Raw genomic sequence first — 26,955 nt, forward strand, 5'->3', positions numbered from 1 at the left:
CCGATCCAACCAGAGAGGAAGAAGGAGAGGTGTCACTTGGATAGACCAAGAGAGGCAAATACTAACCAGGAGCATGTCCAACATGAACAAAGAGAAACCGAGCACAAGCACGACTCATTGATCTTCAACATCTCTGATACTGTACTTACGGAAGAACAAGAATCAGTACTCAATAAAGGTCTAGGCTTTGTACCTACTCCACCTCTAGAAATTTTCAAACTGCAAAGCGAAATTGCCCATTTTTGTAGAACACTCAAGCTCAAAGCCTTCTTCCAAAACAAAGAAGAAAACACTAACAGAGGAGATACCTCTTTGAGACCTAAATCTACTTTCTGTCCAGCGCACCACCAATTTCCAGTATAGATTCAAGTGTTTGAACAAGCAATCATTTAAGAAATCAACTAACTTGGCGAGTCAGCTAAAAAACCATATATGAACACTACAACCAAAGAGAAAAAAGCTCTAGAAGAATTAAAATCACATCCTAATATCATCATCAAACCTGCCGATAAAGGCGGAGGCATTGTCATTCTTAATAAAGAAGCCTACAACACACAATGTCTGGAGTTACTATCTGACAACAAGTTCTACAAAGTAATAACCATTGACCCTACACCGAGATTACAAAGAACTATCAACCTAATGGTTGAAGAAGCCGAGACCAATAGTTGGATCTCGAAGAATGAAGCCTCTTTCTTGCGCACCCCCCTCCCACGGACGCCATACTTCTACTCTCTTCCGAAAGTACACAAAGCAAGAAAACCTCCACCTGGACATCCCATAGTTTCTGGGATTGGCTCAGTCCTCGAACCCCTTTCCCAATTTGCGGATCAATTCCTTAGACCCATGGTACAACGTACATCCACGTACCTCAAAGACACCCGCGATCTCCTCAATCTCTTAAAAGACAAAAGCTTTTCCAGTGAGACGATGCTTCTTGTAGGACTCGATATAGAAAGCCTATATACGAGCCTACCGCAACAAGCCACTCTGGACACCCTCGAAGATCTACTCTTCCAACAAGAATGGCTATACCATACACCGAGACACTTTGTCTTAGAATGTTGCAGAATGGCCCTGACCGAAAACTATTTCGAATATGAAGGCACTCTCTACCAACAATGCCACGGTACTTCCATGGGAAGTACCTTTGCTCCCAGCGTGGCAGGCCTCTATGTGAGCAATTTTGAAAGTACCTTCATACAAAATGACACCAACCCCTTCCTTTCCAAAATTCTATTTTGGAAAAGGTATATAGACGATGTCATCATGTTGTGGGACGGCACCAAAACAAATCTACAAGAATTCCATGACTGGATCAATACCCAAGACCCCTGCCTTAAGTTCACCTATAACGCAGATAAGGAACAGTTGGACTTCCTAGACCTCACTATCTATGTTGAAAATGACATCATTAAGACAAAAACCTTTTTCAAACCAACGGCAAAAAATAGCTTGCTCTCTTTTAATAGTTTTCATCCGCGCCCTCTGCGAGAAAATTTGCCATACAGTTAATTCCTTCGCCTCAAAAGGAACTGCAGCGAACTCAGCGAGTATAAGATGCAAGCACAAGATCTTTGCACCAAACTCGGCAAAAGAAACTATCCTGAGAAAATAATTAAGAAATGCCAGAAGAGAGCAAGAAACCAGCCAAGAGAGAGCCTTTTGGAGACAACACCGAAAGCCACAACAACTGAGAAATTGACCTGCGTTACTACTTACAGCACAGTAACAAATTCAGTTAAAAAGATCATCAACAAAAACTGGCGTATCCTTACCTCTGGCTCTGTCACTTGGCCCAAACCCATGTTTGCCAACAGACGAACGAGGAATTACAAAGACATCCTGGTACATACGCGCCCACCAGATCCCAAGCCGAACCCGATTCAAAGCACCTTGTGGTCCCTACCCCCTGTAACTGGTCACTTCCCATGCGGCAATTGCTCCGTCTGCTCCTTGACAGAACCTGTCAACACTGTAGTCTTATCACCAAAACTGACCTGGACGATGAGACAACATACTAACTGTAACACGACCCATGTCATCTATATGATCACCTGCCCGTGTTCTCTCAGATATATTGGGATGACTTGCCGTAAGATCAAACAAAGAATCTGCGAGCATAGAAGTAATGTTAAGTGCAGATGAGGAACAACCAAATTGAGCACTCACTATATCGATCACCCACATACTGTGAACGAACTAAGATGGATAATACTTGAAACCCTTACATCTAAAACACCTGATGCAGAAAAACTACTCTTTCAAAAAGAACAAAGATGGGTTCACCGCCTCAAGACCAACAGCCTAGGACTGAATGACGACATCCCGTGGCTAAGCATGTAACTATAAACAGATGTATGTAGAGGTATACATTACACCTCCTTCTGAACAACCCCTATCCTAACATGAACATTTGCAACTTTTTTGAGTAGTGCGACGTTGATCCTTCCCTCCATTTTTCACATTTCGCTTAGCATGTAACTATAAACAGATGTACGTACAGTAATACATTACACTCCCAACATGAACATTTGCAAGATTATTTGAGTACTGCTACGTTGAGCATCCTCTCCATTTTCCTATTTCATTTTTGCCGTTTTCAAATAAAACGACCTTCAAAAAAACGATTTTTTCATACAAAACGATTTTTTCTTTCAGTAAATGCCCAAGACTTTAATTATCCAAACACACCTAACTCATTAACGCACTCGTCAATATGAGCTTTAGGCCAATAAAGTTTTCCGGTTCAGACATGGACCTCACCAGTCCTCTTTTTTTGGCGCCTAACTCGTTATTTAAAACACATCTCCGGATTCTCCTCCAACACAGGAAACTAGAGTCAGCACAAGTCGTAGCTGCTCATCGCGGTACGGAGACCTGAATACCAGCCCAACCAGGAAGACACGTAACGTTATTTTGCAACCTTTTCTGTAACGCCCTCACTTTTCTTTTATCCGTACAGCAATACCGCTGCCTTGACCAATGTACGGAGTTCGTAATTGGAGCACCTCAGGTACCGCTTTGCATTTTACATTAAGCTCAATGTTAGCGACTTCTGTCCTCTTAACGCACACAACACTTACCACTTGGTTTTAACACTGCTACAAAGCACAATACCACTTTCCATTTCGCTTTAATGACGCCTTTCCCCTTAGCGCACATAATGTTTACCACATGGCCTCAACAACAGCATGCTTTTATAATGATGCGGAACATACTTTTTTTACAACTGTTATCAAACATCGCCGCCATCACAGACGGGCACGTACCTTACCGTCTTAAGTCCACTCAATCCTTCATAACCTGTACTAACCACGCTTTAGAGCCACAATTCTATTAAGGGGTTACGAGTGCCCAAATATTTCCCTTAATAAGCAATTCTTTTGACCATATATTTTTGCCAGTACATTGCGTTTTTAACAACTATACGTTTTTAAAGTTCACTCCTAACCGCCGACGGTTCAAATCTCCACTTGCAGATTAAGATGTATACCACATGTATATAAAGATTTGCCATTTATAGTTGCTTTTGTACTACTCTTGCAGCATTCTTGACTAACCAATATGCCCTTCCTGCATTAACCAAGGACGTTTATGCTTGCCTGTCCCTTTCTCCTCCCTCCCCCCTCCCTGGATATAGGTACTACCCCTGACGAAGTCCTATTGAATTGATACTGGAACTTCCACATGACATTGGACAATATCCCAATTCACTTTATCACTGAAGGTCCTGAAGAAAGCTCCCAGACCCCTTTCTGGGCACTCTAAGAGCTGAAACATGTCGACCGACCACTACGATTAACATTGCAGAGGATTCATAATATGTCCATTCTGCAACTTGATGTTTTTAACCTTTTCCCAGCACCTATTAGAATAAAAACTTCTTTTTTAATATAGGTAGCGTGAGGAATTTTTTATCATAACCAATCACTTCACTTGAGCACTTCTCACCTTTTATTATCATATTTTTCCCTGATCACTACTGGGAGATCCAGTGGTTCCCTCCAGGTTGGAGGATGCATGGGAAAAACCCAATGATGATGCTATCACGTATATAAATATCAAGGCGGAGAACCAAGATATACCGCCCCCGTACTGCTTTACGTGATTGAGGGTTTTTTACCTATATCGGAAACAACCACCTGAACCCTGGTGCCAGCAACAAGTGATCCTTTCCTTTTGATTACTACTGACCAGCTGGAAGCTGATTGGATCACAGCCTCTTCTTTTTCCCTACTATTGATTTAAATATAAAATAGATGCAAAAATCTATGCATCAAACTTATTAGCAGATCTCGAGGACTGGGTCAGCAGCATAAACCTAATCCCGAAAACCTAAACAGGATTTCGGGCCGGCATGGGCACCCTAACGAATATATTGGCAGTTACCCTGTTAACTAATCAAGCAATTGTCAATTCAATCATCCTCTACGCGTGCTTTTTAGATCTCAAAGCAGCCTTTGACAAAGTGCCAAGATCCAAGTTATGGGCTAAAATGAAAGCTTGGGGAGTCCTACAAAATTATTGGAAGCAATCATCAACTTGTACTCACAAACTTGAGTCCAAATAAAACAACCATTTGCAATGCAATAGGTCTCGCATTTGCGAGAGTTTAAGCTATTGACGTTGTAAATGACAATGCCTTTTATTTATGTTTTGAAAACCAACACGTAAATAAAAGGCATTGCCATTTACAATTCAAATAGCTCAGACTCTCACAACTGCGAGACCTATTGCATTGCAAATGTTTGATTAAATTAAGTTTTGCAGTCCAGATAAAAACACGTCTACCTGTTAAAACTGGCCTCTAATACTGGATGTTTTTACCGCATATGTGGACACCTAAATACATATTCAAGTGAAAAAAATAACTATCGGTGTGATGGTTAAATACAAATATCTATAACTATTAGACACTAATTTACCAGGTTCAAGATGCAAATAAAAGCGAGTGAAAACCATCCAATAACAGCATAGTACGATTTCAAGATACTCTCATGTCAGCAAGTGGGTCAAGAATAAACAATTTCAGCGATCAAACGACAATTGGTAGCAGGAAGTGTAAATAATACACCAGTTGTCCTCCAGATGTGAGGGGTGAAAGGTCAAAACGTGACCCAAAACAAACGAGTCGCAAAAATAGATGAGCAATAACACATTTAAACAAGAGTTGCAAATTAGATACTTTGAGTTAAAAGTGAAACACTGCTTATATGTAGGTCAATATCTTAGATTAAGAACAGACAGCACAAAGAGTGACATTGTTGAAAAAAAAAAGGATCAAATGAAGGATTAGAAGTAAAACAAGCGCATGCCTTGTGCTGACAGTTTAAAAAAAAAAAAGGCGTGCAGGCTGCAGCGGGAGAGAGGTGGAGGGGTGAACCTGCGAGTGATGCGCGTGCGGGGGAGAGCAGTCTGCTCTTTTTCAAAGCACATACTCATGCTTGTGGCGCGCCGCTGCACACTCCCGCAAGGCATATGCCGCCACAAGCACGAGTATGTGCTTTGAAAAAGAGCTGTACGACGGATAAAGGTCTCCTAATCAGTGCATGTGCGCCGCGTAGGCAAGACCTAAAAAAGGGATGGTCGAAGTCTAACTATAAAATCTCGACCATCAACGGGGTTAAAGCAGGGGTGTGTTTCGGCGCCTAGCTTATTTAACATCTACACAGCCGATTTAGAGAGTAATCTTTGTCTAACACAAGGTGACCTTCCTAAGTTGGGTAACGTCCCAATAGTAAGTCTACAATATGCAGATGACATAGTGCTACTCTCCCAAACACCTCGTGGCTTGCAGTGGTTGATTTCTCAACCAGCAGAATATACCTCAAAAGCCCAACTAACAATCAACCTCAAAAGGTTGAATGTCCTGTGCTTGTCCAGCACCCACAAAAAATGCCCTAAATTTCTCTGGAGGCTAAATACCAGCATCTTATTGCAGGTGGACGTATATAAATATTTGGGGGGGTTAATTTAGATCGCCCACTTAACTACAAGCAACACCAAGACCTCGGGCAAGCAAAATCAAAACAACTGCTATTTGCTTTTAAAATTCTGCAGAAAAAAACTAAGCAGCCATTCAACAAATTATTTATTAAAGGTCGTAGCAGCTAAATTCCTAACATTCATCTCATACGGCTCGGAAATGTCAAATATCAAGGACTCAACAACTCTAAATACAGCCCAATCCAGTCTATTTAAGAAACTGATCCTTATTCCACGTCACATTTCTCAAGCCCAGATACCACTTGAACACGGTTTAAAAAACCAGATACCGGCAAGACAAGGAGCACTGGCCAAATATTACTGGAGAATGAGGTAAGCTGAAAAAAACACGCTAGCCCATCAAATGCTGGCATGAGGTCGAAAAACAATCCAGGCAGAGAAAGTCAATATTTAAAATTTTAAAACTAGCTCTTTCAGTACTAAAGCTAGAGGATGCCGGTCACACATCATTGCCATATTCTGCATTTAAACAAATAACCTATAAAGCCATTAAACAACAATCGCAGCAAATTGACAAAGCCTCTTTGGCCCATAAAAGACACACATGGATGGTGATGCCATCTTACAAACAGCTGAAACCGCAACCATACTTGCAAGATCAGTTCACTATTATAAGCGGAACCTGACCCTATTGAGACTGGGGTCCTTCCTGACGAAAGATGTTATTCCACAATGGCAACGTACCTGGCCGACTACGGACTGCGCCTGTGTGGCAGTGGAGAAGAGTCACTATTGCACCTATTATGCATCTGTCCGACTCTACAAAACACGAGGAAGACACTTCTACGGCCATTTATGAGAAAGGGGCAAACAAGGACTTGCAGAACGGCAGTTATAAAATGTCTTGGTGGTTCCTCTGTTCAACTGTCTTGTAAGACAATAACATTTCTCAACACAGCGGCACAAGAACTAGAAAAGAACAATAGATGAACTGTATCTTACCATGCAGACCCATTGAGTTCATCTTACCAGACCCAGCTCTTTTTTATCCTATCGGCACAAGCACTTCATTCCATGCCGGAGGAACAGACATGCTTCCGAACAATCTTAAAGAACACTGGCTGAAGTGTTTTATCACAAAATTGTTGGTCCTTAGAATCAATTAAATCATTTACGGTTCACTATTTACATAAATGTTTTTATTGTAATTTGAATCCAGATTAATCGTGTGTTCCTTCAATACCATGTGTTTTGTTATCGGCTGATCTAGTAGATTTGTTTTAACTGGTCATTGTTTTGTCATTTTGGCTACATTTGCTTTAGAATTTGCTGGCAAAGTTGCCCAAGCCCATGGAGACGGCAAAATGCAGTTTTAATCTGTGGTGCACAATGAAATCATTTATCCCATTTCTGAGGGCTTCCATTTCTGGTAGTTATTTGGTTATTATTTCTTCTTAGCACTGTGTGTCATTAGCATGGTGCTTTAGAGTGTCAAGTGGGAATAAAAAAAGCAGAAAGGTCATGGGCTTTACAGCAGGAAGGCAACGATGACAAATTAATTAGGCATTTTATTTCCCACCTTCATAAGCTCCTGCCACTTGATCACTGGAAGCTGTAATGATTTGCCTGTATTATCAACAATGTAATCAGGTGGTGAAGCCATGCCAAGAACCTTTTTACCCGCATTTGGCATCTTTGCATTTCCAATTGGGTAGAGATCATTTTGCTACTGTTGACTGGCCACATCAACTGTTTACTAAAATGTCCTGAGCATTATGCCCTTTTTTAATAAATCTTTTTATTGAACAAACTCGACAACATGGCATAGTATCCGACAGTCAATACAGGGGGTATCGCAAGGTTCCATATACATAGTAATACAGTAATCATACATTATGGAAATCACGGGGACAGGGAGACATCATCGTCGGGCATGTGAGGGGGGGGTACAGATGTTTCCATGATATATTTTCCAAGGGGACCATATCTTAGACCATTTACGGGGACAGCCTCGAGCCATGTATACCAACTTCTCTCTCTGCATGCACCAATCAAGGTCTTTTTTCCAGTTCATAATGGTAGGTGTGTGTGAGGCCCCCCCAGAGCTGCGCAATGTTTCTTTTGGCTATCATACAGCCTAGCGTGACCCATTGTGTGGCACCGGTAGAAAGGTCTGTGGGCTCCCATGTATTTAGGAGGCATCTGGGCGCCTCGTGCTGGATCTCCACCCCCAGCACCTCACTCATAACCACATGTGTTTTACGCCAGAATGCTTGGATTGGCCCGCAGTGCCATAGAGTATGCATGAAGGTGCTCCGGTGGGTACACCCCCTTTTGCAGGACCCGTCCGTCTGACCACCCATGTGTACCAGTTGGGGGCCCGTTATGTATGTTCTATGAAGGATTTTCAGCTGCACCAACCGGAGCCGCGCTGATATAGCGACCTCCCTGGGGGAGGAGACCGCAATCTGCCAGCTTTCGTCATCTAGCTCAATGCCATCTCCCATCCATTTCTCCCGGAGCTGAACCAAGGGGTCGCTCATGTTGTTAAGTTTTTTTTATAGGTTAAAGAGATAGCCCTGTCAGGGAGATAACCATCCAGCAGCCTATCCTCCAATGGCGAGCTAGCCGGCGGGGAGCCGCCTCGGGGCAACACAGAGTGCAATGCATGGCGGACCTGGTAATATCTAAAAAGCTCAGAAGCCGCCAATGCGTATTGTTTTTGGAGAGTGCTAAAAGGTTTTACCCGCCCCGCCTCCCAAAGGTCCCCAATAGTAGAGAGCCCGATCAGGTCCCATTTGTCGAATCCTTTGGAAGCACCCAAGTCTCCCAGTCGCTGGGAATCCCACAGTGGTGTAGCAAGAGTTAGCCTGTTAGTCCAGCCCAGGGATTGGTTCGCGACATGCCATAGCTTTACTGTGTGGTTAGTGGGGCCCGTCAGTGGATGCCTGTTAGGTTTGGAATAGAGCGCTCGGGTGAAGGTCCCTCCGGGCAGGATCCAACGGTCCATACGGAATCCTGGATCGTCGGGGAGACCGTAAGTGCTGTGATTTATAGCTGTGAGATGTGCCGCCCAATAGTATTTTTGTATGTCTGGCAGCCCAATTCCACCATCATACCAGCTGAGTGTGAGTTTTGTTAAGGCTATGCGTGGTCTCCCACCCCAAAGCAGGTCCCTCTGGAGCCCTTCTATTTCCTTAAAGTAGGAGCTGGGGACGGGATCGGCCGAGTTTTGCAATGCATAGAGGAAACGGGGCAGGGACATCATTTTAAAGAGGGCTGCCTTGCCCAGTAGGGAGATCGGGAGCAGCTTCCAGGTCTCGATATCACTTCTGAACCTCTGTAGGGGAGGGACCAGGTGTATCTGGTCGCAGGGTCAAGGGAGATAAATATACCGAGGTATTTGAAGCCGTCAGTCACTATTGAAATGGGGCAGCCTCGAGGTAGTTCGGGAGGGTTCCCGCGGAGAACATATATGAGTGATTTTTGCCAATTAACTCGGAATCCGGAGTACCTCCCGAATATATCTAGGATGTCAAACACTACAATCAAGGACCTCTTAGGTGAGGCAAGATAAAGAAGGATGTCGTCCGCGTAGAGAGAGATGCGATCCTCCCAGTCTCTCGACCACCGCAGCCCTCGGAGTGCTGTATCATTACGGATCCAGGCCGCAAGAGGCTCAAGGGCCAGGGCAAACAGAAGGGGAGAGAGGGGGCAGCCCTGGCGGGTGCCACGAGTGAGAGCGAAGGGAGCGGATTTCTTATTGTTTACAACAATTTGCGCCATAGGCGCGCTGTAGAGTAGCTGCACCCATTTAATGAATACCGGGCCGAACCCTAGTTTCGCTAGTACCGCAAAAAGATATGGCCACTCCAGGGTGTCGAACGCCATCGTAGCGCCAAGAGACACCACAACTGCATCTTCCTGAATGGATGGCACCCTGCCCAGCACTCCATGCAACCTGCGCAAATTTAAGGCCGTGTTCCTCCGAGGCATGAATCCTGATTGATCGGGATGCACTAAGTCTCCTATGACTTTGATAAGTCTGTTGGCAAGTACTTTAGCAAGGATTTTGGGCTCTGCGTTAAGCAGCGAGATGGGCCGGTACGAGGCGCAGTCAGTTTTGGGTTTCCCCTCTTTGTATATAGTGACGATGGTCGCCATTCGTTGATCCTGAGGCAATATTCCCTTTTCCAGGCTGCTGATGTACATGGACTTCAAGTCGTGACCCAATTTGTCGCATTATGCCCTTTTGATCTTATCATACCTTATAGTTAACCAAAATGCTCATTTATCTTGCATCCTTGCTGTGGGTGGTTGCTCTTGGCAGTTGCCTACAGGTGTCATCTTGATTTGTTTCTCTCTGGAGCAACGTGTACATGGACTGGGTGCCAATAGTGTGATTTTCCTCACCACGGTCGTCCTTCTGTATCCTGTTGCAGAGCCCATTAGGATGTATTCTCAACTCTTTATCTCTGTTCCCCCTAGGTAAATTAGCTATTTTGACTATAAATTGTTTGTATTTTCTTCCATTTCCCAGCCAGCCAATGCCTTTTGACCAAGATCAACCTTGATCAGTTCAGGCTGTTAAGCGTAGTCTCTCTCTTAGCTGGCTTGTGGTGACTCCGTTCTCTCACTCAAGTTTTTTCAGCAGAGTGAAACTTTAAGGAGGCGCCTTTTCCCCTCCCGCTGTTGTGCTGATATTTTTCTGTGCAATGGTTTGAGGGCGTGCAAGAACTGTTTACAAAATACGGGTTCATTGTGCTTATAAACAGAGTATGCTGGAGCCGTTCTTGCTGCAGATGTATTTTGATATAGTTAAAGGAACAGCGTCTGAAAATACATAGTGATCTGACTAGAATTCAAGGTAAGTAGACCTTTCGCGCAGTGTCAAGGCATTGTTGTAGTGCTTATTTTCTGTGCAAAGACTGTTTTTTGTTTATCTTGCCCTTGAAATGTTTTTGGTGCTTGTGGTACTGTGACGGCAGCTCTGGGCTTAAGTTATTTAAGAGTTTGAAGAGCTGCAGAGGGGTTTTTAGTCGCTTCTCTGATCATTTCATAGTCATTCTTAGGAATAAGTTATCCCATATACTTTTAGTGTATGTTATACGGTTACAGCTTTTATGCAAGAGTAGTGACATTTATGTATCCTTGCGATAGTCACCTTTTGGCATTCATTCTCGGTATGGAGGCCCCTCAATCGGTGGATCTAAATTAGTAAAATTGCTGCCACAGTTTTCAGATTGCTGCAGCTTAATAGGTTTGCATGTGACAGCAGGTAATATCTTTTCATATATGTGGACCCCCCTCGCCCCCGATGATATAAACAACCTACCTCTTCAAGCTTTAAGAAGGTGTTGCTAGGTAGCTGCTGCTAGTTTTTTAGTTGTGGAATTTGTTTGAATGAAAAAGTGAAATTAAGGTGCCATTTATGTAAAGTTTGTCAGCGCGTATTAGTGTTTTTTTCCAAGGTATTTGAAGGTAATGCATACTTTGGAAGGTCAACTTTATTTTCTCACCCTGCACTGTTGCTGAGGATTGTTTGTTTCTCACCAGATGCAACTAATGAATGTTATTAATAGTGTTTCTGCTTTGAACAAGAAGTTGTTAAAATAGCGGGCTCGGTGAGCTGAACATCAATGGCGGAGATCTGTGTATAACCTGTATTTCGTAAGTTTAAATGCTGACTGTCAACCCAAATTAAGTTGATAAAAGGACATCTTTGAGTTGGATAAATAAGGCTCTTTTTATTTCAGCTTGGACAGACGATTTGGTTTATGGCTGCACAATCCAAATGGCTCTATTTCTTTCCCAAAAGAATAATACATATATTTTTGTAGTCTATTCCGCACGAATCAAATCATAAGTAGTTACAGCTTGTTTAGTAGCTGTGTATTGAGTTTTGTTAATGATTGATGAATATTGATTTATATTATAGGAGATACCTTTTAAAATCTTGCTTCAAATGTGTTCTTTCAGCACAGAATACTACAGAAGGATGGCAAGAGAAACTGTCGGGGTCAGAGAGTGGACTCTTAAGTGGCTTGCAAATGTAACATAACCCAGCCCCTATATTAAAGTAACCTCACCTGCTTTAGTCAGATGCACCCAAATCTGATGTAGGCCATGAACAGTTCCGTGGTCACTCTTCACTAATATTTAAAAGAACTTTTAATAACTTGTATCACCGAAAGCATTAGCCCATTACATAAAGTTGTCTCCAATCCATGAAGTAACCGCAGTGTAACATAGCGTTGTGCTAAACATCAGTGCCTGCAAAGTAGCTTAATCCTTATTTTTTGGGGGGAGTTTTATATAACGCAAACTCAACCCGAAGGTATCAGAGCGCTTTACATGAGCACCAGTTGCATTACACAAAGACACATTCATTTTGCTAGGCACGGGGAGATTAAGTGATCTGCCCAGAATCACAGGATGTTGAGCGTCCCTGCCGAGACTTAAAACCGATTCCCCAACTTCGTAGTCGACTGCTCTAGCCGTTAGACCACATCCGCCCCCAATGCAGGGTCCACCTTTTCAAGAGACTGACACCCAAAAAGGATTTAAATTGTTGGTCTCGCACCTGTCAAGGACTTTGCCTTGACCCGGTTCTGTCCTCTAGATGGAGATGACCTTTATGGTCGATATAATGTGCTGCAGTGGTCTTTAAGAATATTATAGTGTCCATGGGGACTGTGCTTAGTCGGAAGGTGGTCTGTGTTTAACTGTTACCTGTCAGTAACACCAAAATTTGGAAAATCTTCTTGGTGATATTGGTTGTGTGTTCTCTTCTTTTTCTTACTGAGTGGCCAAAACCCACCTGTAAGTACAAGCAGTTTAAATATTTAAATGAATACGTTATGGCTTGCAGTTAAAATCGATCTCTAGGCTGTCATGGCCTAGCGCAACGTTCAACATATTGTTGGCGGGAAGCCAGAAAGTCAGCGTGCCAAAATACACAAAGTGTGTTAAATGGTAGCAGGATGGGTTCAGTCACATGCCTTTGTTGCATCATTGCTCACATTTTTCGTACAGATAGGTTCAAGGTTATCTGATAGGACGTGGATGTTGGTGCCAGGAAATCAGACAACAATGCTTGCTTTTGTCTGGAGACAGCACTTTCAGCGCTCTATTGCAATATAAGCTTACATTGCGGACTTGTTGTAGTAATCTTGTGAGTTGCAGGATTGTCTTTCAGCATGTGCCCATGCAGTGACTGCTAAATACCGTCTGGATATTTTGATAGATATAAAATGCTCGGGGCATATCCTTTAAGGTAGCAGAGTGCATTACATGGACTGTAAAGGAAATTTGTGGTACGGTGCAGTAAAAATAGACCTGTACTGCTATTTCAGGAACTTGTCAATTATTTCCCGCACCATATTTAAATCACATAGCGGCTATGACAGACAAGCACATAGAATAGTGAAGAGCGACGCAGGTACCTAAAGAGTCTAGCAGAAGAATTAAAAAGATGTGTTCTTGCGAGCCTGTGTATACTGGGTTTTCAGTGTATTTTATTTTCCTAGCTTAGATTCTGACTTGAGCATGTACCGTCTGTGGACTGGTTGGAACTATGCTCGCCTTCTAAATGCAACTCAAGTGAGTCACATGCAACTCAAGTGAGTTACTGGTAAGGAGTGAAGTTGAGTGATTAAAATGGCTTGACTTAAGCATTCTTGTAAAGCAGTCCTGAACTTGTCTTTAGGTATATTTGTGTATTTCTTCTCGCCAAACTTGCAGTATCTGCAGCGTGTCGCACTGCTGATCTGCAGTTAAGAAGCATGCCTTTAAGCTGTGACTTGGAATGATCCGAGAGAGACATTGTGGTGGGGACTCTAGTGAGGTTATTCTTATTTAAGGATCTGGAATTTACCCTTGGTTCTCTGAATGGGTCAGAGTGGATTGGCTCAATTAGGCACATATTATCCGTGTTAGTGGCTTATGTTGGGTCATATGAGAGTAATAGGGATATAAAATCTTGTCATGCAGTGGGTCCTTTACTCTGAATGGCAGAGAGAGGTTGTTAGGGTGGGGTGAGATTTTCCATCTTTGGTGTATAGAGACCACTAATGGTGAGGTCCCAGTGGGTGTGGGGATTGTAGAAAGCCTGGTGCAAGAGTTAGAGGGATGTGTGTGGCTGTGGCACCTAGTTTTCGGAGACCAACTTAACCTCCGATTGTCAGATAACTCAGAGGTGAGGTGTAATAGGCTTTGGCAAAGTAAATAGGTCTCTATTATAGAAGCAATTGGCTTTGCCAATATGTTTTAGCCATGTTGTACACCAGCTTGGCAGCCGTTCAGCATGGCTAAAAGTTAGTGGCATAAAGGAGAGTGGCATGGAGTGTCGTAGAGTGGTGTGGAGTAGAATGGCATTGAGAGGTGCAGTGTAGACTGGAGTGAAGTGTCATGGAGGGTCGTTGAATTGGGTGGTATAGTGGAGTGTCGTGGAGGGAGTAGTGTTTTAGAGTGGAAGGGCATAGAGTGGAATAGATTGTTGTAGATTTGAGTTGAGTATAGTGTAGAGGAGCGGCACAGAGTTTTGTGGGGTGGTGTAGAGCACAGTGGAGTGGTGTAGAGGGTGTTGTGTTGAGTGGTGTAGAGCAGAGAAGACTGTTGTATAGTGGTGTGGCAGAGAGTGGAGCAGTGTATTAGAGTAGAATGGAGCAGAGTGTAGTGGAGAGGCAGAGAGTAGAGTACTAGGGTGGGGTAGAGTGGAGTAGAAAATAGTGGAGTAAAGTGGCATAGGAGTTGTGTGGAGAGCGTCATAGAGTGGAGTAATGTTGCGGAGTGGCATGGAGTGGCATCGGAGAGTGGAGAGTTGCAGTGTGGCTTAGACTGATATGGCATAAAGTACAGTGGTGCAGAGTAGATAGCATTGCGTGCAATGGCTTACAATGTATTGGTGTTGAGTAAAGTGGTATAGAGTGCGTTGGTGCAGAGTGGAGTGGCGTAGGGTGGAGTGGCATAGGTTGCATTGGCGTAGAGTAGATTGTTTGAGTAGAGTGAAGTGGTGCAGGATAGAGTGCAGATGTATAGAGTGGCATAGAGTGCATTGGCATAGAGATGAGTAGTACTAAGAGCAATAGTGCAGAGCAGCGTAGAGTTTAGCGACAGAGTTCAGTCTTGCAGAATAGGGTATCATATAGTGCAGTATTGTAGAGTGCATTGGCGTAGAGTATTGCAGAGTAGAGTGCTGTAGAGAGCAGCAGCGTGCACAGTACAATGATGCAAAGTGCAATAGAGTGGCGTACAGTGCAGTGATGTAGAGCGCAGTGGTGTAACGTGGCACAGTGTGCAGTCGTGTAGAATGCATTTATGTAGACTGCAGTGATGTAGAGTGTTGCATAGTAGAGTAAAGCTGGCACAGAGTGCAGTGGTGCAGAGTAGCTGGCATAGAGTGCATCAGTTTTGAGTAAAGCGGTTTAGAGTACATTGGGTAGAGTGCTGTGGTGGGTAGAGTGCTGTGGTGTAGAGTAGGGGGGCACAGCATAAAGTAGAGTGGCACAGAGTACCGTGGTGTAGAGAAGTTTGTTTCAGAGTAGAGTGGGGTGCTGCAGGGTAGAGTGGAGTGGCATAGAGTAGTGGTGTAGATTGCACTGGCGCGGAGTGGAGTGGTGCAAAGTGTAGTGGAGTGGTGCATAGTAAAGTAGAGTGCAGTGATGTAGAGTGGTGCAAAGTACAGAGGTGTAGAGTGAAGTGGTGCAGTGGCGCAGAGTGAAGTGGTGCAGTGTTGCAAAGTAGACTGTTGTAGAGTGCAGTGGTGTATAGTTGAGTGGCATTGAGTGCAGTAGAGAAGTGCAGAGTAGAGTGGCATAGAGCACACTGGTGCAGAGAAGAACAGTGTGGCATAGAGTGCATTGGCGTAGAGTAAAATGGTGTAGAGTGCAGTGGTACAGAGTGTTGCAGAGCAGATTATATTGGCGTAGAGTGCTGTGGTGCAGAGTAAACTGGCATAGAGGGCAGTGACTTAAGAGTGCATTGTTTTTGAGTAAAGTGGTGTAGAGTGCATTGGCATAGTGCAGTAGTTAGAATGCAGTGGTATAGAGTAGAGTTAAGCGGCCTAGAATGGAGTGGTGCAGGGTAGAGTGCAGAGGCATAGTGTACAGTGTAGATTAGAGTGACATAGAGTGCAGTGACTTAAAGCGTAATGTGTAGAGGGGCGTACAGTGCAGTGGCATAGTGTTGTAGAGTGCAGTGGTGGAGAGTAGTTGACATACAGTGCATCAGTTTTGAGTAAAGTGGTTTAGAGTACATTGGGTAGAGCGTAGTAGTGCAGAGTAGATTGTTTCAGAGTAGAGTGAAGTGATGTAGAATGCACTGGCATGTAGTGGAGTGGTGTAGAGTGTAGTGAAGTGGCCTAGACTGGAGTCATGTAGAGTGGAGTGGTGCATAGTAAAGCTGAGTGCATTGGCATAGTTATGCAGAGTATAATGCAGAGGTGTAGAGTGAAGTGATGCAGTGGTGCAGTGGCACAGAGTGCAGTTGCATAGAGTAGATCGCAATGGTGTAGAGTGGTGCAGAGTGGCATTGAGTACAGTGTAGTGGCGTACAGTGTATTGGTTTTGCGTCAAGTGGTGTAGAGTGCATTGGCATAGAGTGCAGTGGTATTGAGTGGAATAGTGTAGAGTGCAATACAGTGGCGTACAGTGGATAGTATGTATTGGATTTGAGTTAAGTGCTGTAGAGCGCAGTGGCGTAGAGTGCAGTGTAGATTGGCATAGAGGGCAGTTGCCTAGAGTACATTGTTTTTGATTAAAGTGGTGTATAGTGCAGTGGTTAGGGTAGTCAATCCATAGAGTAGAGTTGTACAGAGAAGAGTGTAGTGGCATAGAGTGTAGTGGCATAGAGTGTAGTGGCATAGAGTGTAGTGGCATAGAGTGTAGTGGCATAGAGTGTAGTGGCGTATCGTAAAATGCAGCAGTGCAGAGTAGATGAGAGTGGAGCGGTGCAGAGTGGAGCGGATTGGTGTAAAGTGGAGTGATGCAGAGGGTAGTGGCTTAGAGAGGAGTGGTGCAGAGTAGACTGCAATAGTGGACAGTGCAGTGACAGAGTAGAGTGGTGTAGAGTTCAGTGGAGTCTAGTAAAGTGGTGTGGAGTACAGTGGCCTAGAGTACAATGGTGTAGAGTGCAATGGCGTAGAGTGTTGCAGAGCAGATTATAGTGGCTTAGAGTGCAGTGGTGCAGAGTAGATTGGCCTTGCGGGCAGTGGCGTAGAGCGCATTGTTTTTGAGTAAAATGGTGTAGAGTGCATTGTCATAGTGTGGTGGTTAGAGCAGAGTGCAATGCTTAGTGTAGAGTGGTACAGTTTAGAGTGGAGTGGCACAGAGTAGATTGTTTCAGAATAGAGTGAAGTGACAGAGTAGAATGGTGCATGGTAGAGTGGAGTGGTGCAGGGTAGATTAGAGTGGCGTAGAGTGATTGGCATCTAGTGCACTGGCGTAGAGGGGAGTGGCAGAATTGAGTGCATTTGCATGGAGTGCAATGGCATAGAGTGGAGAGTTGCAGAGTAGAATGGCATAGAGTGGTGTGGTGTGGTGTGTAGAATGCAGAGGTGTATAATACAGTAGAGCAGCATAGACTGAAGTGGCATAGAGTGAAATGGTGCAGAGTAGAGTGCAGTGGCGTGGTCCACAGTGGAGTGGGGTAAAGTGGAGTATGCATGGTGTGGTAGTGCACTACCATTACAGACAACACATCTTTAATTGAAATTACCATTATATTTGCACAGACATACAGTTTTACTGATAAAAGTATACAGCGCACAAATCATAATGTGTGGAAATGTCACCTAGTGTACTGATTTGTTTTGATGGTTTTAAAATGTGTTTCCACTGCACTTCAGAGTTACCCCCAGTATCCAGCCTGATTATTAATTGCATAAATCCTCTCACTTTGAAGTCCGAGGAAGAAAAGTACACAGCAAGCTCCCTCGGAAGTCGGAGCCTGACATTTGATCTCAATCTTTGAGTGCAAAGCCAATTTGACAAGATAAGTAAGTACAAGATTTAAAGACCTGTTTACATATAAGAGGCACTGGGAAGGATACTGTAAATAAGGTTGGGGGCAAGGAAGGGAAGAATTAAAGCTGATTAACACACAAAAAGACTCCACTAGATCTGTGGAGGGGGAACGAGAGGCATGGGGTTCTAGGAGCTGGCAGCCTCCACTATAACTGTTTACCACAAAGAGCCGCTCCTAGTGTGATAACCCAAACAAGTTACAAGAACGTCGTAAGTGTGGGCATCTCAGAAAAAGTTACGGACTGGTCTCACACACCACCTGGTGTCATGCTTCATCATTGACCAGTCCTCGCCCTCTAAAACATTCGTTTGATAGAGGGCGGGCATACTTGACGACAAGGATGCACTTTCTAAATGACTGAGTGGGGGGCCCGTGAAACTGTGAGTGAGGTTAAAAATCATTATAGTAGTCAGAAGTGATTTTAATGCGATTGACAACTATATGATTTAAAAAAAGTATGATATTAAAAAAGTATGTGACGGTGAATGGGGTAATTAGTGTCCCCTAACCGTCTTGTGAGTGGTCAACATGTTTCTGCTGGAGTGGCCCTGTTGGGTCCATGGCATTCATCAGGACCTAATTATGAATGGGGGCTCCGTTCTTACCAGGTGCTAGTAAGACGCTACCACTGTGTGAGTGTAGCAAAGGCCACACTTCACTTCCTAGGATGCTTCCAAAGGTGAAGCCTATGAGAAAAATGTGAGAAACAAAGGTTAATTGGAACTCGTTGGGTCGAACGTACCTGTAAAGGAAAAGGAAATACAATGCATGCATTGAAATCTAGGAGTGAATAAAGTGTATGTGACTTTGTGACACTCTATTTGTGTACACATTTGTGAAGCTTTTGAGGCTGGAGGCAGACAATGCTGCTGCCAATCTTACCCTAATCGGATAGACCACTTGTCCCAAGGGGGGACGGGGGGACGGGGGTAATCCACCGTTTGTCACTTCTGTTGGAGAAAAACATAGAACCTAGGTCTCCATCAAAACATACAGAGGATTAAGTCTATACACAAGAACTCTTATTGAGCAAATTCCAATGGAGGTCATAGAAAACATAGTAGGTAAAGTTGGTTAATCGTTTGGGTGGAAATACACAATTATACACACGCACGCTCATTAGTCATTCGCAACACCCATACTCTTACTGTGACACGAGGTAGAATGCTCCTGTGTCTTAGGCGTCCGCTCGATCCTCCCGATTGTGAGAAATGGAGGAAGCGGGCGCCGTCTTAAATATGAGGTTCGATTGTGTTAATTGAACGCAAAATAGAATTCAGGTGCGGGGTTCCCGGTGTCGGAAAAGCGCCGAGCCTGTGTTCAAGATGTCGGTTCAAGGCGTGAATGAAAGGGGAAGCCCCATTCGTGGTGAGGCCGGGGGTGTGTCCAACGTCCTGCTGTAATTGGAGGACGGTGAAAGGGAGTCGGAGAAATGAGGGGAAGGAACCCGGTCATAGGGCGCGCCCATGCCTGCCTGAGGGATTCCGTGTGACGGGAAATCTCATTGGTGGTGAGGCTGGCCCAACAGAGATTGTGATAGGCCGGTACACTATTGGGTGGAATATTACATGTTTACGCCAGCGCAATGGTGAGGAGCTTTCGTTATGTGCCCAAGCGTCTATTGTTGGCATGGAGACGCTAAATAAAACTGCATGAACCAAGTTGTGCTAAAGGTGGCGAGGTCGGCCAAACTAGCATCGTGATTAACTGGCACGATATCGGGCCAAGTATAGCAAATTTACGCCCGCACAATTGTGTCCCAGCGCCTAATGTCATGCGGTGGCACGTAAAGGATTTGCAAAGTTATGAACGAGTCGCCGAGCAGATGAGAGTTTGGCTCAAAATATAGACAGTTAGTTCGCATACTTCGCTCCAGAGGTAAACATTTGTCCTACTACCCACTCGTGTATTGACACGGTGCAGAGCATCTGTGAGTATTGCAATGAACACTTCTCCTGATATACAGTGATACATGTGGTTGGCCCTGCGCAAAACGCTTTTTACATTTGTGGGGAGAAATGTCTCAAAAATAAGCGGCTAAGGTGTCGGGATATGTTCATATGTGTCACAACACAACGGTTTAGTTGATGTCAAGGGGGTTAGCCTGGGTCAATGAGTAAAGGCATATGGCTTTGTAGTTATATTATCTGAAGGGCTTATATCCAAATCATATCCCCTTTCTTTATTCTGTCAACTGCAGCCATGGGATGTCATCATTGAGGCCTTTTTCGTGAGAGCGTAGGCGGTACACCCAACGTTGCTCTCTCACATGGAGGGCTTTGGTGAGGTCAAATTTCCTTTTCTTCATGACCTCAAGAATAGTCCAACGCAGGTCTGAGTCTGTATGGTTTTTTTCGGAAAAATGTCGTGTTAGTTTTGTATTAGTTTTTTTGCACCCGATTGTGCTGCGGTGCTCATTAATGCGGACTTTTCTTTTCCTTGTGGTCATCCCCACGTATTGGAGTTTGCAAGGGCATGTTAATAAATATACCACATTTTCTGTGTTGCAGTTGCTGAATGATTTTAGCTGCCATGGTTTGTTTGTGCCAGTGTCCACTTTTTTGGTGTTTCTAGTGAGATTACATGACTGGCATCCGCCGCAGGAGAAATGGCCTACCTACGGGTGGTTGATCCCAGAGTCTGAGTTGTTCTGTGTTCTCATTGGTGGTCATCTGGGCATGGACCAGTTCATCACGAAGATTTTTATTACGCTTGAAGGCAAACAAGGGGGGTTCCCAATGTTTCCCAGCGCTGTTAAGTATGTGCCATCTTTTCCTGATAATTTTCTGAACTGAGTTCGATACTGGTGTGAAAGTAGTAACGCAGACCGGTCTGTTGTTTTTTCTTTTCTCCACGTTCTCCAGAAGTGCCTCCCTTGGGTTGTTTCTTGCTCTTTTGTTTGCCTTTCTCACCATTTTTCTTGGATAATGGCGTTCAATTAGTTTCTTCTCAAGATGTTCTGCCTGTTCTTTATAAGTGTCTTTCTCGGAGAAGTTTCTCCTTATACGGAGGAACTGGCCAACAGGTAAGTTCTGTTTGAGGGCCTTAGGGTGATAACTCTCGTACAAGAGTAGGCTATTCCTGTCGGTGGGTTTGTTATGGACCTTGGTTGTTATCCCCTCATTCGTGAGTGTGATATCCAGGTCCAGAAAGATTGCGTGATTTTTATTGATGGTGTGAGTGAATTTGAGATGACTGTCTTGCAAATTCACCCAGTGGACGAAGGCTATTGCGTTCTCTTCTGTTCCATTCCATACAATGAGTATGTTGTCTATGTAACGTTTCCAAATCTTTGTGGCTTCGAAAAGGGTTCACTGCGTTGTTGATGAAGTCCTCCTCAAATTGCTGGACGTATAGACATGCCATGCTGGGAGCAAAAGTGCTCCCCATTGAAGTACCTGTTATTTGGTGATAGATGACCTGTTCGAATTCGAAGAAATTCTCTGTGAGGGCCAACTCAGCACATTCCATGACAAAATGTTGGGGGAGTAACAAAATCCCACTCTCTTCGTAAGATGATACTTTCTACGACTTCCAATGTTCGTCGTTGCGGTATACTTGTGTACAAGGCTTCGATATCCATCGTTATAAGCCAGTCGTTGGTGGGATCAACCTCCAGATCTCTTAGGAGGCAGAGGACGTCTTTTGTGTCTTTCAGGTAGGATTGTGTTTCTTTTACAATGGGCCACAAGAACCAGTCGCAAAATTGCGACAGAGGTTCTAGCACTGATCCAATGCCGGATACGATTGGTCTACCTGGCGGTGGCATACGCCCCTTGTGGATCTTTGGTAGAATGTAAAAGCGCGGCATCCTTGGTTCTTCGTTAATCAGGAAGTCAGCTTCTTGCTTCGTTATCCAATCGTTACTGAGGGCTTCCTCCACTATGTTCTTAATTTTAATCTTGATCGGGCCCGTAGGATCCGTTTGATGTATGGCATAGCTGTTCGTATCCGCTAGCAGTCTTGTACACTCATCTTGGTACATCGTAAGGTCCATGAGGACAGTCGCGCCCCCTTTATCTGCTGGTTTGATAACGACATGATTATTTTTGAGTGCTTGTAGGGCTGTCCGTTCCTTTCCTGAGAGGTTGTTGAACCCTTTGGTGTTATGGAAGTCAATATTTTCTATATCCCTAAGTACAGCCTGTTCAAATGCAAGTATTTGGCATGAGATGTTCTGATTTGGAGGTTGGAAGGTAGACTTCTTGCGCAGCCCGGTTGATTTCTTCTTGTCATCATCAATTTCTGTCGTGTCTCCGAAGAAGTCACGAAGCTTGTGTTTCCGAAAAAACTGGGCCAATTCCACATTGAGAGCGAAGGGGTCATTTCTCGGGGTGGGGACGAAGCCTAAGCCTTTGTTGAGATTGGTTTCTTCATCACACGTAAGTCTGTGCGTACTGATGTTAACGATGTTAGTTAGTCCCTGCTTGTTGAGGGCATCTCCGTTCTCCCTCTGCTCGTTACCCCTTGCGGTGGTTGTTGGTCCTCCCACTGGACCCTCGCGTTTCTTCTTTTTTTGTCTGCCCCGCCCTCTGCCTCTGCCCTGGAATAAAAAAGACGGGGGGCCTGAATGATATCCAAAGCCCGGTGGAAAGTAGGGCTGTTGCCAATAGCCAAAGGGAGGAGGTTGTGGTTGTGGTTGAGGTGCTTGCATCAGAGGTTGGTACCCAGATGGTCTTCCATAGTGTGGTCCTGAGCCTTCATCACTGCTGGAATCACTCCTCTCTTCTCCAGAGGTGAACGTCCAGTTCTGGGGGGTGGGTCGAAAGCGTTGTTTTCTCCCTGGTTGTTGTGGAATTGGTTTATTGTAATGCTCATCCGTTACATATGGGTAGACTGTTTCTTTACTGAACTGCGCAAGAAGTCTACCTTCCAACCTCCAAATCAGAACATCTCATGCCAAATACTTGCATTTGAACAGGCTGTACTTGGGGATATAGAAAATATTGACTTCCATAACACCAAAGGGTTCAACAACCTCTCAGGGAAGGAACGGACAGCCCTACAAGCACTCAAAAATAATCATGATGTTGTTATCAAACCAGCAGATAAAGGGGGCGCGACTGTCCTCATGGACCTTACGATGTACCGAGATGAGTGTACAAGACTGCTAGCGGATACGAACAGCTATGCCATACATCAAACGGATCCAACGGGCCCGATCAAGATTAAAATTAAGAACATAGTGGAGGAAGCCCTCAGTAACGATTGGATAACGAAGCAAGAAGCTGACTTCCTGATTAACGAAGAACCAAGGATGCCGCGCTTTTACATTCTACCAAAGATCCACAAGGGGCGTATGCCACCGCCAGGTAGACCAATCGTATCCGGCATTGGATCAGTGCTAGAACCTCTGTCGCAATTTTGCGACTGGTTCTTGCGGCCCATTGTAAAAGAAACCCAATCCTACCTGAAAGACACAAAAGACGTCCTCTGCCTCCTAAGAGATCTGGAGGTTGATACCACCATCAACTGGCTTATAACGATGGATATCGAAGCCCTGTACACAAGTATACCGCAACGCCGAACATTGGAAGTCGTAGAAAGTATCATCTTACGAAGAGAGTGGGATTTTGTTACTCCCCAACATTTTGTAATGGAATGTGCTGAGTTGGCCCTCACAGAGAATTTCTTTGAATTTGAACAGGTCATCTATCACCAAATAACAGGTACTTCAATGGGGAGCACTTTTGCTCCCAGTATGGCATGTCTATACGTCCAGCAATTTGAGGAGGACTTCATCAACAACGCAGTGAACCCTTTTCGAAGCCACATAAAGATTTGGAAACGTTACTTAGACGACGTACTCATTGTATGGAATGGAACAGAAGAGAACGCAATAGCCTTTGTCCACTGGGTGAATTTGCAAGACAGTCCTCTCAAATTCACTCACACCATCAATAAAAATCACGCAATCTTTCTGGACCTGGATATCACACTCACGAATGAGGGGATAACAACCAAGGTCCATAACAAACCCACCGACAGGAATAGCCTACTCTTGTACGAGAGTTATCACCCTAAGGCCCTCAAACAGAACTTACCTGTTGGCCAGTTCCTCCGTATAAGGAGAAACTTCTCCGAGAAAGACACTTATAAAGAACAGGCAGAACATCTTGAGAAGAAACTAATTGAACGCCATTATCCAAGAAAAATGGTGAGAAAGGCAAACAAAAGAGCAAGAAACAACCCAAGGGAGGCACTTCTGGAGAACGTGGAGAAAAGAAAAAACAGACCGGTCTGCGTTACTACTTTCACACCAGTATCGAACTCAGTTCAGAAAATTATCAGGAAAAGATGGCACATACTTAACAGCGCTGGGAAACATTGGGAACCCCCCTTGTTTGCCTTCAAGCGTAATAAAAATCTTCGGGATGAACTGGTCCATGCCCAGATGACCACCAATGAGAACACAGAACAACTCAGACTCTGGGATCAACCACCCGTAGTAGGCCATTTCTCCTGCGGCGGATGCCAGTCATGTAATCTCACTAGAAACACCAAAAAAGTGGACATTGGCACAAACAAACCATGGCAGCTAAAATCATTCAGCAACTGCAACACAGAAAATGTGGTATATTTATTAACATGCCCTTGCAAACTCCAATACGTGGGGATGACCACAAGGAAAATAAAAATCCGCATTAATGAGCACCGCAGCACAATCGGGTGCAAAAAAACTAATGCAAAGCTAACACGACATTTTTCCGAAAAAAACCATACAGACTCAGACCTGCGTTGGACTATTCTTGAGGTCATGAAGAAAAGGAAATTTGACCTCACCAAAGCCCTCCATGTGAGAGAGCAACGTTGGGTGTACCGCCTACGCTCTCACGAAAAAGGTCTCAATGATGACATCCCATGGCTGCAGTTGACAGAATAAAGAAAGGGGATATGATTTGGATATAAGCCCTTCAGATAATATAACTACAAAGCCATATGCCTTTACTCATTGACCCAGGCTAACCCCCTTGACATACAACACAACGGTTTAGTTGGACACATATGAACATATCCCGACACCTTAGCCGCTTATTTTTGCGACATTTCTCCCCACAAATGTAAAAAGCGTTTTGCGAAGGGCCAACCACATGTATCACTGTATATCAGGAGAAGTGTTCATTGCAATACTCACAGATGCTCTGCACCGTGTCAATGCACGAGTGGGTAGTAGGACAAATGTTTACCTCTGGAGCGAAGTATGCGAACTAACTGTCTATATTTTGAGCCAAACTCTCATCTGCTCGGCGACTCGTTCATAACTTTGCAAAGCCTTTATGTGCCACCGCATGACATTAGGCGCTGGGACACAATTGTGCGGGCGTAAATTTGCTATACTCGGCCCGATATCGTGCCAGTTAATCACGATGCTAGTTTGGCCGACCTCGCACCTTTAGCACAACTTGGTTCATGGAGTTTTATTTAGCGTCTCCATGCCAACAATAGACGCTTGGGCACATAACGAAAGCTCCTCACCATTGCGCTGGCGTAAACATGTAATATTCCACCCAATAGTGTACCGGCCTATCACAATCTCGGTTGGGCCAGCCTCACCACCAATGAGATTTCCCGTCCCACGGAATCCCTCAGGCAGGCATGGGCGCGCCCTATGACCGGGTTCCTTCCCCTCATTTCTCCGACTCCCTTTCACGGTCCTCCAATTACAGCAGGACGTTGGACACACCCCCGGCCTCACCACGAATGGGGCTTCCCCTTTCATTCACGCCTTGAACCGACATCTTGAACACAGGCTCGGCGCTTTTCCGACACCGGGAACTGCACACCCCCGGCCTCACCACGAATGGGGCTTCCCCTTTCATTCACGCCTTGAACCGACATCTTGAACACATGCTCGGCGCTTTTCCGACACCGGGAACCCCGCACCTGAATTCTATTTTGCGTTCAATTAACACAATCGAACCTCATATTTTAAGACGGCGCCCGCTTCCTCCATTTCTCACAATCGGGAGGATCGAGCGGACGCCTAAGACACAGGAGCATTCTACCTCGTGTCACAGTAAGAGTATGGGTGTTGTGAATGACTAATGAGCGTGCGTGTGTATAATTGTGTATTTCCACCCAAACGATTAACCAACTTTACCTACTATGTTTTCTATGACCTCCATTGGAATTTGCTCAATAAGAGTTTTTGTGTATAGACTTAATCCTCTGTCTGTGCAGCAATTCCTCTGTATGTTTTGATGAAGACCTAGGTTCTATGTTTTTCTCCAACAGAAGTGACAAACGGTGGATTACCCCCGTCCCCCCTTGGGACAAGTTGTCTATCCGATTAGGGTAAGATTGGCAGCAGCATTGTCTGCCTCCAGCCTCAAAAGCTTCACAAATGTGTACACAAATAGAGTGTCACAAAGTCACATACACTTTATTCACTCCTAGATTTCAATGCATGCATTGTATTTCCTTTTCCTTTACAGGTACGTTCGACCCAACGAGTTCCAATTAACCTTTGTTTCTCACATTTTTCTCATAGGCTTCACCTTTGGAAGCATCCTAGGAAGTGAAGTGTGGCCTTTGCTACACTCACACAGTGGTAGCGTCTTACTAGCACCTGGTAAGAACGGAGCCCCCATTCATAATTAGGTCCTGATGAATGCCATGGACCGAACAGGGCCACTCCGGCAGAAACATGTTGACCACTCACAAGACGGTTAGGTGACACTAATTACCCCATTCACCGTCGCATACTTTTTTAATATCCTATAGTTGTCAATCACATTAAAATCACTTCTGACTACTATAATGATTTTTAACCTCACTCACAGTTTCATGGGCCCCCACTCAGTCATTTAGAAAGTGCATCCTTGTCGTCAAGTGTATGCCCGCCCTCTATCAAACGAATGTTTTAGAGGGCGAGGACTGGTCAATGATGAAGCATGACACCAGGTGGTGTGTGAGACCAGTCCGTAACTTTTTGTGAGATGCCCACACTTACGACGTTCTTGTGACTCGTTTGGGTTATCA

At 44.5% G+C, this 26,955-nt stretch overlaps 1 protein-coding gene across 6 annotated transcripts in view; it reads left to right on the forward strand.

Moving 5' to 3' along the window:
* The window catches only part of PRPSAP2 (phosphoribosyl pyrophosphate synthetase associated protein 2), a 598,092-nt gene that overhangs the window by 73,234 nt on the left and 497,903 nt on the right, over nt 1-26,955 (forward strand). The window contains exon 1 of one of the 6 annotated variants that reach the window (XM_085628990.1): nt 10,745-10,816. The exons of the other annotated variants lie outside the window; for them this stretch is intronic. The gene's annotated coding sequence lies outside the window, so the exon portion shown is untranslated. Of the gene's footprint in view, nt 1-10,744; nt 10,817-26,955 lie in introns of those variants that run through there. 6 annotated transcript variants of the gene reach the window in all.

The sequence above is a fragment of the Triturus cristatus genome, chromosome 10 (assembly GCF_964204655.1).
Source record: "Triturus cristatus chromosome 10, aTriCri1.1, whole genome shotgun sequence".
Lineage (NCBI taxonomy): Eukaryota > Metazoa > Chordata > Amphibia > Caudata > Salamandridae > Triturus > Triturus cristatus.